We start from the raw sequence: 11,964 nt of genomic DNA, 5'->3' as shown, positions 1-11,964 counted from the left end.
TGAATGGCTTTTGAATCCATGAATATGATGCTCAACTCTGTCGTGATATATTCCTAATTGTGTGACTTTGGGCAGTTTCTTTTTTTCTCTGAGCCTGAGTTTTCTCATTCATAAAGTGTGTCTAATAATACCTTGTGTCTATTTTCTTACCTCATTGCAATGTTATAAGATGACACAGATAAGCACTTCACTAAGCGCCTGGTCACATTTCTACAGGCTTTAGCTGTTATTAGTATTGTTGTTATTGTTGTTGTGAGGATTAAAATGTAAAATCTATCTGAAGTTCTTAAGCAATTTCTGGCACCTGGTAGGCAGAAAATGGTAGCAAAAAACATTGATTGATAATGTATTAATAATGACCTCTCTTTATTAAGGACTACAACCTGGCAAGGTTGGATTATGACATTCACTTTATGGGTGAAAAAAACTGAGGCATAAAAGTTAACTGACCCACAACCATACTGCTGGGAAAGTATGTGTTCAAAGATACTATTCTGCATAGCTAGACATGTGAATGTTCTTTTTCCTGCAACATTGCCAGCTAGCACATTTAGCCCGTCGATATTTAATACTTTATTTGTTTATAGTCTATAATAACCTTGTGAGGTAAGTATTCTGCTTTTCATCTATAGAACATCCCAGAAGGATGAATGTATTAGTCTGTTCTCACATTGCTATAAAGAAATACCTGAGACTAGGTAATTTACAAAGAAAAGAGGTTTTATGGGCTCATGGTTGCATATACTGTACAGGAAGGAAGATGCTGGCATCTACTTGGCTTCTGGGGAGGCCCTAGGAAACTTACAATCGTTGTGGAAGATGAATGGGAAACAGGCATGTCTTACACAGCCAGAGCAAGAGCAAGAGATATGGTGGGAGGAGGTGCTACACATTTTTAAACAACCAACTCTCACAGTACCAAGGGGGAAACTCACCCTCATGATCCAGTCACCTCCCACCGGGTCCCAACTCCTACATTGGGTATTATAATGCCACGTGAGATTTGGGCAGGGACACAGATCCAAACCATATCAATGATCTATCCATAATTCTGAGATTTCAATGCCTCCTCTCCACATAGGCATGAGTATTACATAAACTATTAAGTATATAATCCTCTGCAGACCAGTATTATTTAATGGAAAAATGATGTGAGCCTAAAAGGAGCTGTGTGTGTGATTTAAAATTTTCTAGTAGCCATATTAAAACAAAGTAAAAAGAAACTAGCGAAATTACTTTTAATAATGCATTTTACTTAACCCAATATAGCCAAAGTATTTTCACTTAATTATATGTTCAGTATAAAAATGACTCACAAGCTACTTTACATTCCTTCTTTTCTTGTGCTTAGTCCTTGCAATTCAGTATGTGTTTTACACTTACAGCATGTGTCAGTCTAGACTAGCCACATTTCAAGTGCTGACAATTCACACGTGGACAGTAGCACCATATTGGATTGTGCAGTTTTAGACCATTGCTTTGTCAATTTCAATGCTTCTCCAGCCTGTGGAAGGCATTGAAGTTGGAAGCCACAGCAAGATTGTCATAGTAAAACAAAAGGAAAAATGTGATCAAAGATTTCACAAATTAATTCTGTCAGTGAAATTTTGAACTGCACTTGCTAACTTATTTTGCCGTTAGAGAAAAAAAAAAAGTGTTTTATTCACTCAGGACAGGACTTTTGTTCTTTTCTTATTTTTGTAAGAAATTTTTTTAAAGTAGTTAGGATTTCATATGGAACAGAAGTAAATATTTAGAATTCATTTACCAGATATTTAGGGAATACAAAATAGGGAGATGGGAGAACGAGAATTGTGAGGATGTCATCAAAGCCTTTTATCAGCAAAGCTGTCGCTTTATAGAGACGTAATCTGACAGGCACTACGTTGAGTTTGCTTTGGTTGAGAGCTTCCACTTGTAAGGTGACTTTTATGACCTCTACTCAGAAATTCATGAGAAAAGGCAAGAGACTATATCACATGCTTCCTCCTCTTTTATTTACTGGTCACTGGAACCAGATGTCAGAACTCTTAAATTTGGAGATTTTTAGGTCCCATGATGAACTAGATAATAGTTAAATTTGACAGTAAGGACTAAAGAGTTTCAAGAAAATGCTAACCATCTGTCATTCAGAATCCACAGTTATGTAATACTTTACTGGAATGTTTAATAGTTCCAGAGAGCAGCAGTGGTTACCTAACGGCATCTTCCAAAAAACCTGAACAATAACCACTTCCATTTCTATGTTCATAGCTTAAGCAACCAAAATACATGTTTGTGCCTGAATTGTATGTAATAATCTTAGGTGTATACACCCAAATATGTTGGTTCCTTATTTTATATCCCTTGCTTGACTTTTTTTCATCTACACTGTTGCTTTATCAAACTCTCCTTATTTTTATTATAATTCTAGAACAATTAGAAATAGTAGTAATTAAATTGCTGAAATCTGCCTGTGTAAAGTCAAGTAAGAACATTTCAATTCTATCGGTATGGGTGTTAATTATTTTAGGCAAGCTGTCATTTAGGCTTTCTAAAGTGGATTTTGTTCTTGCAGTCAAGAACATTGCTTAGTGCAGAATTAATTAATCATTATAAATATAAAACCTGCAGTATCAGCTCCTATGTTCAGAAAGGTTTCAAGAGGCAAGGTTGAAAGAGTCAACAGGCTGCTGAAGGGAATCTTATCATACGCCCTCACCCCCAATCTGATAAAAGGACAATTAAACTATGTACTTCATCTTTTCATAGGCCCTTACTTCAAGTGTCAGTTCAAAAATTGGAAGTGAATACTTTTTACAACACAAAGGATTTTTTTCCTTTTTTGGAATATCTTCTTTTAAAGAGGTTTTTAAAAGTAAGATTACAAGGAAATGGCTGAAAATTGAAATTTACTTTGGCTAAAGGAAGATTGCAAAGCAAAACAAAACAACAAAACAATTTTATTCTCATAGCGCTATGATGACTAGAACATATGTTTTCTGTGGACTCTGAATTTTCTCAAATACCCAGTAGCTACTTAAGAAATATTCTATAAAATGGCCATAATAATTGTATTCCTCACAATAAAGCTCACAGTCATTTTGCTACAGGAGGAAAAGCTCACTTTCTGCATCATGTTCTTACTGTTTTTTAAAATAATGGCTCTATGATATTGTTTCATTTCTCTGCCCTATAATGAAAGCGAAATTCTACCAGATTAAACTGGAATGCTTTGACCAAAACACAGAGATCATAACTATACAGGTAAAGAAACACATTGGCATAGTGATCTAGATAACAATATTAACGAACATTAATTAACTGACTATATGATAGCCACTCCAAATGCCTAAATATTATTGCTTAGGATAAATGCTTTGTATGTACTTATCTCATTTGTCTTTACCACTCAGAGGCAAAGGGTGTTCCTCAATATAGAAACATGTGCGTAATTTTTAAATATTACATTGCTAATGTTTCAAAATTTTATAACTGTCTGTTTAGGCCTGACCCAGTGACTGACACCTGTAATCCCAGCACTTTTGGAAGCTGAGTTGAGGACATTGCTTGAGTGCAAGAACTCTAGACAAGCCTGCACAACATAACAAGATGCTGTCTCTACAAAAATAAAATATTAGCTGGGGATGGTGGGGCACACCTGCAATCCTAGCTACTTGGGAAGCTGATGCAGGAGGGTTGCTTGAGCTCAGGAGTTGGAGGCTACAGTGAGCTACATTTACATCACTGTAATCCATCCAGGGAGACAGAGTGAGACCCTTTCTCAAAAACAACAACAACCCAACTGAACCAAAGCAAAACAATTTTTTAAAAGTATGCTTATTTACAAATACGTGAGCATTTGTTTTTCACAAGGTACTCTCCTAAGAACAAGACAATATGAATCTCAAACTTGAATGTATGCATTATAGCTCAATCATCTTGTCACACTGCAGATTCTAACTCAGTAGGTCTGTGTGGGGCCTGAGATTCTGCATTTCTAACAGCCTCACTGGCGATATCCACGTGACTGGCTTGAGTACCACACTTTGAGAACAAGGACAGAGTCTACAGCTAGAGCAATTTTGATAATAAACGTCAAAGGACCATGCCATGATTGTTCTGGAAAGCTAATTAGTCACTACAGCTTTGGGAAACAAGCCAAAGAGTAACTGTTGAGTCAAGCCTTGAGTAATGAGTAAAAGTAAGTGTGTGTTGGGGAGTTGCTTAGTATGTTCTTGCTGGTTAATGAGTTGGTAGAAAAGATGTAGAATGTGTTCATGTTGTAAACCACATTGGGATATCTACAGGGTGTTTGGCTCTCTCAGAAGAGGATCACCAGGTATCTGTTTGTTTTATTAGCATCCACACCTGTGTCTGATGTGGCCTTTCAGGTGTTCCTTCTTAGATATTTCATCATTAAGTATTTCTCCTAATGTTATCCCTCCCTTAGTACCCCAACCCCCGACAGGCCCCAGTGTGTGATGTTCCCCTCCGTATGTCCATGTGTTCTCATTGTTCAACTCCCACCTATGAGTGAGAACATGCGGTGTTTGGTGTTCTGTTCTTGTGTTAGTCTGTTCTGTTCTTGTGTTAGTTTGCTGAGAATGATGGTTTCCAGCTTCATCCAAGTCCCTTATCCTTTTTTATGGCATAGAATTCCATGGTGTATATGTGTCACATCTTCTTTATCCAGTCTATCATTGATGGGCATTTGGGTTGGTTCCAAGTCTTTGCTGTTGTGAACAGTGCTGCAATAAACATACGTGTGCATGTATCTTTATAGTAGAATGATTTATAATTCTTTGGGTATATACCCGGTAGTGGGATGGCTGGGTCAAATGCTATTTCTGGTTCTAGACCCTGGAGGAATCACCCCACTGTCTTCCACAATGGTTGGACTAATTTACACTCCCACCAACAGTGTAAAAGCATTCCTATTTCTCCACATCCTCTCCAGCGCCTGTTGTAAAAACCTATCTTTAAAGCACATCTCAGTTGTGACCATTCAGAAGTCAAGCTAGGCTGGCACACCGTAACTCATGTGAGCCTAACTTGAATATATTTTGATGTAATCAGCTAGGAGAAATTTGTGAGTGACTTGTATCTAATGGTCTTTTAAAAATTTGTTTGATGTATTTTGTACTTCCCAAGACTATGTCTGTGGTCTAATGATATAAATAACCATTTTTACTAGAGAGAATTCTATGGTCTTTGGGTAAAAGTTACTGGTTCTGGTTTTGCAAAAGAGGCACTTTTCTAGGATGAAGTGCCCCTTTGTTTACATCTGTAATCATAATTTACAGATGTAAATTATGTAAATTATTTATAGATGATTGCATCTGTAAATTATGATTTATTTTTATTTTTTTCGCCCAAAGTCACATCTATTCTGAACTCCTACAAAGGATAGTTTCAGGTCGTTGCTTTTTTTTCCTAGCCTTGGTTCACTAACATTTACTCACAAATGTAAATGCCTTAATGGTTCCTCCTTGTCCATTGAAAAGATTCTACAATCAAGGCTCTTCATAGTATGGTCTAAGCTTAAACTTAAATCTAACTCTAGAATTTGCTATCCTTTCTCTTCCACCCCATATACTGTGTACCCAGTGATGTTGCTCTTGTTCTTTTTGCCTCGAATAAATTCTTTAATGGTATGGTCTGACTTGAAGACATTTTGAAAGACCAGTCCAGAGCCAACTTGAAGCATGTGGTGATTGGGAACAGGAGCGGAGGGGACTGGTGACTTTCAGAACCTGTATAGAAGCTGCATGGAAGGAGCAAGTAGCCCCTTCATGGTCATCTCATTGACTCTATGTACAGGTAGCTCAAAAGAGATGAATAGGTCTAGAGATTTAGGCAGCAAATGCAACATCAATTTCTTTGTTGTTTTTGTTGCTGTAGTTGAGATAGAGTTTCTTTCTTGTTGCTCAGGCTGGAGTGCAGTGGCGTGATCTCGGCTCACTGCAACCTCCGCCTCCCAGGTACAAGCAATTCTCCTGCCTCAGCATCCAGAGTAGCTGAGATTACAGGCATGCATCATCATGCCTAGCTAATTTTGCATTTTTTGTAGAGACAGGGTTTCATCATGTTGGTCACACTGGTCTTGAACTCCTGACCTCAGGTGATCTGCCCATCTCAGCCTCCCAAAGTGCTGGAATTGCAGGTGTGAGTGACTGCGCCTGGCTGCAACATAAATTTCTTATGACTATAACTAACAGTTAAAGACTTAAACCTCAAATACCAGTGGTCCATAGTCTGGTGGAACTTTTGTTTTAACACTTACTTTAAGTTCAGGGGTACAAGTGCAAATTTTTCACACAGGTAAATTTGTGTCATGGGGGTTTGTTGTACCGATTATTTCATCACCGAGGTATTAATCCTAGTACCCATTAGTTGTTCTTCCCAATCCTCTCTCCTCCCACCCTCCATCCTCTGAAAGATCCCAGTGTATATTGTTTTCCTCTATGTCTCCATGTGTTCTCATCATCTAGCTCCCACTTATAAGGAAGAACATGTGGTATTTGGTTTTCTGTTCCTGTGTTAGTTTGCTAAGGATATTAGCTTCAAGCTCCACCCATGTCCCTGCAAAGGACATGATCTCGTTCTTTTTTTATGGCTGTATAGTATTCCATGCTATGTATGTACTACGTTTTCTTTATCCAGTCTATCATTGATGAGCATTTAGGTTGATTCCATGTCTTTACTATTGTGAATAGTAATGCAATGAATATATGCATGCATGTGTCTTTATAATAGAATGATTTATATTCCTTTGGGTATATACCCGGTAATGGGATTGCTGGGTTGAATGGGATTTCTATCCTTTACATTTTAAAGTCCAGGCCATAAGTAGTGTCTAAGAAGCACAATAAAGGTGACTATCCATTTACCAGTGTTCCAAAAGTCAACATACTGAAGCTCTTCCCACTTTGAGATGAGCCTTAACTGGAATGAAAATACATTTTTTGTACAACTAATTATTATCCCAGCTGAGCCTGTTAGTTCAGTCATCCGTGGAAGCCCACATAATTCCAAGCTCCCTAAACTCTGCACATCCCCAAATAGCCATACAACTATAAAAACTTTATTTGTTCTCCTGGTCCTTCCTGCCACCAATGAGGGTCAATATTTCCAGAAGCCTGGCTATACTGAGAGAGAAAATGACTTTTTGCTTCTGTTTCCAAAGATGGGTTTTACTGTATAATGAGGTAAGCCCATCTGTCAAATGTCAGGGAAGCTGTAGATTGTACAGAAGGCAGGCTGTAACAGATGACCTAGGGGAAGCTTTTGTTAGCCAGGAAGAACAGTAAAGCCCTCTAAGCTTCAAGGTTGTTCAGACCAGAGTGAGAAAGAGGAAGAACAAGAGAGGAAGAAGGGCTGGGGAAAGACAGGAGAGACAAAGATGGTGGGGAGAGGAGGAGAGAGAAGGAAGGGGAGGAAGGGGAGAGAGGAGAAGAGGAAGGGCAGAGAGGAGGGGAGGAAGTGGAGAGAGGAGAAAAGGAAGGGCAGAGAGGAGGGGAGGAAGTGGAGAGAGGAGAAAAGGAAGGGCAGAGAGGAGGGGAGGAAGTGGAGAGAGGAGAAAAGGAAGGGCAGAGAGGAGGGGAGGAAGTGGAGAGAGGAGAAAAGGGAGAGAAAGAAATAAGGTTGGGGGGAGACAAAGAAAGAGGACTGCAGGCGTGAGTTCACAATGTGTGTTTTGGCTCCCTGCTTAGGGCTAGTACCATGGTTGTGGCTTAGAAAAAGGTATACGGGGTAGGAATTAAGGCAGCCTCATATAGCCCCTCAAATTTCAGTGAGGTCTGGAGACAGCAACATACAATTCCCAGGCCCCCTTAGGTTGTTGGGAAATGCTGAGAAGATCTATTGATTAGGAAGGGCTTGGGCTGGAGATGAAGACACCGCAGAGTGGGCATTCTGACTATCAGCTACAGAAGGGGCCAGAGGCCGCAGTAGTGCATGTTAGTGCCATACCCAGTGAATCCAGTTATATCCAGCCACAGCCAAGGGAATTCTGGGGCAAGACATCCTGTGACCTGGTGAAATAGACCATAATGGAGTCCAGTGAGGCCTGAGGGGAAAACAGACCTGACAACTGCTCCCCCTGCTAATACCAGGAGGCAGGCAGGATCCCCCTGGGACTTCAGATCAGGTTTAAGGGGAGAAAGAAAAAAAAAAAGAGTGGGCAGAGGTGCTGAAAACAAATCAACAAACAACAAAACAAAACACGGTGGAAATCTGTTCAGACAAAAAAATAGAAAAACTATAAGAGATTAAGTTTAAATAAAAAATGATGGAACAAGATTGAAATGGCGTAATTGAGTCTGTTGACCCCTGAAAGGTAGGAATTAAAACTCATGAACAATTTGAGTTGAACTACTCAACTCAACTATTTTTATACAAAAATAGTTACGTGAGTCAAAGTGTGTAAACTTCAACCTATCCCTGCCATAATGCAAATGTCACTTCCTCCCTGAAATCTTTTCCATTGTTTTACTTGAATGTCTTCTCTTACTCTAAGTAACTTTCCTGTGTAACCTACTTTTAATTGTCTTGGTTCATAGAAATTGCTAACGTATAGACTCATAGATGCACAGAATAAAGAAGGACCAAATGGACCATCATTTAGAACTGTTCTCCCTCCCAAAAGATAATAATGTAATCTTTGAGGGCAGAAATAATCCCTTTTTTATAGCCCAAGGTACCATGGTAGGTCTTTGCTCATCCTGGGTACAATCCATGTGTGCTCAGCATAGGAGGTAAAGTCCTGTGGTTTTCTCACTTGTAAAATAAAGATAATAATGCTATCTTGTAGGTGGACAACATTAACCCTTCCTTCAACTTATCTTAAATCTTTTGAAAGGATTTCACCCTTTTCAGTGACAGTAGGAACCAGAGAGAACAATAAGCAATGGTTTTTTCATTGTGTAGCTTTATAATTGTTGTTTTGTTGTTTAAACTCACACGGGCTTTTCAGAGCCTCATCAACATGGAATTGAATGAATGGGCTTCTAAAGCTGACTTTGACTTCATAGGCTTAATTGAGACAGCAGTTAGATTATAAGAAAAGCAGTACTTTAATTTCAAGTTAAGCCTTGTTTCAAAGTAAGCAGAGCTGCAAGATGCTGAGTTTCTAACCTGTCAATATGTGTAATAATATATTTATTGTTGTTTGCTTTTATTGTATTTTCACCTACGACTTCAGAATAGAACTTGAAAATGTAGAGGGTGAGTAAGTTCCATTGGAACACAGAAAAACTAGTATTTTAGATGTGAAACTTTAAGTTGTCTTCCAATTTTAAAGAACAATAGATTGGCTGCCCCTGAATTATTATTATTACTATCATTATTCCTCTCCTTTCTCTTCCTCTCCTTGTACTTTCTCTCTGTCCTTTCCTTCCTTCCTCCCCTCTTTCTTGCCTTCTCCCTCTCACCTTTCCATTTTTGAGGAACCACATATAGACTGATCTTATAGACCTGGCCTCAAGTGATCCTTTAAATATTTGGACAATGGTGTGAGGGGTTCCATTTATACAGTTATCCCAGGCCCTACAATGTTAGGGTGGACTTGCTGGTAAACATCAAAACTAGAAGTAACCAGTTTACCATGTCACGAGCATTGCTCATTCCCTTGGATATCACTGAGTCTGGATTGCACTCAGTGCTGGATTAGGGGAGTATAATTTTGCTCTTGGGACACGGGGCTGGCCTGTTCTCTATGTTTTGTGGCTGTGGAAGTATTGCTATAATAATCTATATATCCTATTGACTGGACATCTGAGAAAAAGGGGTACAAAGGAGAATTTGTACTGAACTAATTCCTGAAGGAATCACCTCCATTCCAGAGTATTCAACTCCTGGAGGAAAGCATTAGAGATAAATGCATCTGGCTGAGATGCAGAGGAATGAAACATTGGAAAGAATAAATTTAGAACCTTAATTTCAGAATTAGTTTAGACTGTAATGTCTTTGAACACTAACTTAAAAAGAAATGAGGATTTAATCTTTGGACTTTAATTTTTCTCCAGGAATGTAAAGGTTTAATTGTTTAAGTTTATAAATCTGGAGCATAAATTTAGCTACTAATGTATTGTTTTAGTACCTTTATGTAGTTATGGGTTGTGTTACAGGTTAAACACACAGACATTGTGTTATGGGTTGAATTGTGTCCTCCCCTCCCCACAAATATGTGTTGAATATTTTCTCTTAGTTCTTATCTGAAATTGTGACCTAATTTGGAAATAGTTATTGCAGAGGTAATTAGTTAAGCTAAGAGGAAGTCGTTATGTAGTAGGGTTGGCCCTTACTCTAATATGACTGGTGTCCTTAAAAGAACAAGAAAATAAGAAAGACTGACTATAGACAAGACATCACCATTTGAAGACACAGATGCAGATGCAGACACAGACACAGGCACACAAAGGGAGAAGACAGCCATGTGACTATGGAGCAGATTGGAGTGATACCTTAATAAGCAAGAAACCTCAAGGATTGCCAGCAAATGTCAGAAGTTAGAAGCTAGAAAGAGTTCTTCTCTATAGGTTTCATAGGGCACATGGCCCTGCCAACACCTTAATTGCAGATTCCTATCATCCAGACAATAAATTTATGTTGTGTTAAGCCAGAAGTTTGGGATAATTTGTTACAGTATCCCTCAGAAATGCATACATTTGTACGCGTCTGGTAAGTCATGTAGAATACTTCAGTGGAGAAAATTTTGGATAGGAAATAGACTAGGAGATGAATTTGCAACCTGAGATAGAATGTGGCTTTGGCTCTATCTTGATCCATTTCAGTGACTTCTGTAGGAAAAAGCTCAGGTGCCCTCCAGCTCTTCCAAAGAGGCAGTGGGATGGGAGAACCACTGCATGCAAGTGGGAGTAAGATTGCCCCAAATAAAATGCTAATCTTTCACTCCTCCCCTAACTCTATCCAGGAAGGTACGTACATTCTGATTGTCCTAGTCGAAAAATATTTTAAAAGGCCCCAATTTTCACTCTACAAATTTCTGTAATTAGCTGGGTTCATGAGGGTGTGCTAGTGGGTGGGGTTCCACGACACGTTCCAGGGTAGAAATTTCAGAAGATATACCTTTGATAATTCTCCAACACTCTCTCACTTCTCTTCCTTTGGAAAGATGTACTTTTCTAATTGATGCGATTAGAAAGAAAATACTGAACATGCATGGCTAAATCCATTTCAGTTTCTCCTTTGGATCTAGCTGCCTGCAGCATAGATTTTTTGCTTTGGTCTTCCGTATAGTTAGGCACATGTGGGTCAGTATCTAATCTCAATTTCCAAAAATAGGCAGAAATTATGGTTTTTTATGCTAATAAAGAAAAACAATAACATATGGCTCAAAAGTTTTGAATAATGGTGCCTGATCTCCTTCAAGTAGGTTTTCCCAGGGTGTGCTGTTCAGGGTAGTATTAGAAAGCTGTAATACGCCTGCACGTTGAAGCCAGCTTTTCTCTTTTGTTTTTACCTATAATAAGGGGGATACTTTGCCTTCTATCTAATTTTTCTGCCCATTTCTCAAGAGATATGTGTAGAAGACAGGTGTGGTTGTTCACCATCCTAAACCCAAACATATGTTAAAAAGCTTATCCAGTGTAAAGCATGAAAAAAATGCAATGGAACCATTTATATAGTGAGAAACAGCATCAAGCCTGAAGTTGGCTCTGGATTCAAATTCTAGTTTCTTGATTAACTAGTTATTGACCCAATTACTTAGCCTACCTGAGCCTCCTCTGTAAAATATCCAGAACAAAACCTATCTCACAGGGTTGTAAAGATTAAATGAGATAAGATATGTATAACTTACTTCATTATCTCTCTATATCACCTAGGCTGGCATATAGTAGAACTCGACTGTGAGTTATTTTCCTCATTTATCTTCTCTTGAACAAGAGACATTTATTTATCTCCCCCTTCCACTCCCATGCATACACATTCTCTGCACATTCATAGTGCTTATTTCACTTC

General features: G+C 38.7%; 1 non-coding gene across 1 annotated transcript; it reads left to right on the top strand.

Moving 5' to 3' along the window:
- The first annotated feature begins 1,475 nt into the window (after positions 1 to 1,475).
- On the top strand, positions 1,476 to 1,583 carry LOC126955860 (small nucleolar RNA SNORA5). The gene has a single exon (XR_007726146.1). It is a non-coding gene; the product is annotated as a small nucleolar RNA SNORA5 (small nucleolar RNA).
- Positions 1,584 to 11,964: the final 10,381 nt, after the last annotated feature.

Source organism: Macaca thibetana, chromosome 5 (genome assembly GCF_024542745.1).
Source record: "Macaca thibetana thibetana isolate TM-01 chromosome 5, ASM2454274v1, whole genome shotgun sequence".
Taxonomy (NCBI): domain Eukaryota; kingdom Metazoa; phylum Chordata; class Mammalia; order Primates; family Cercopithecidae; genus Macaca; species Macaca thibetana.
Note: the sequence above shows the minus strand (reverse complement) of the source record. Positions and strands in the feature narration are given on the sequence as shown.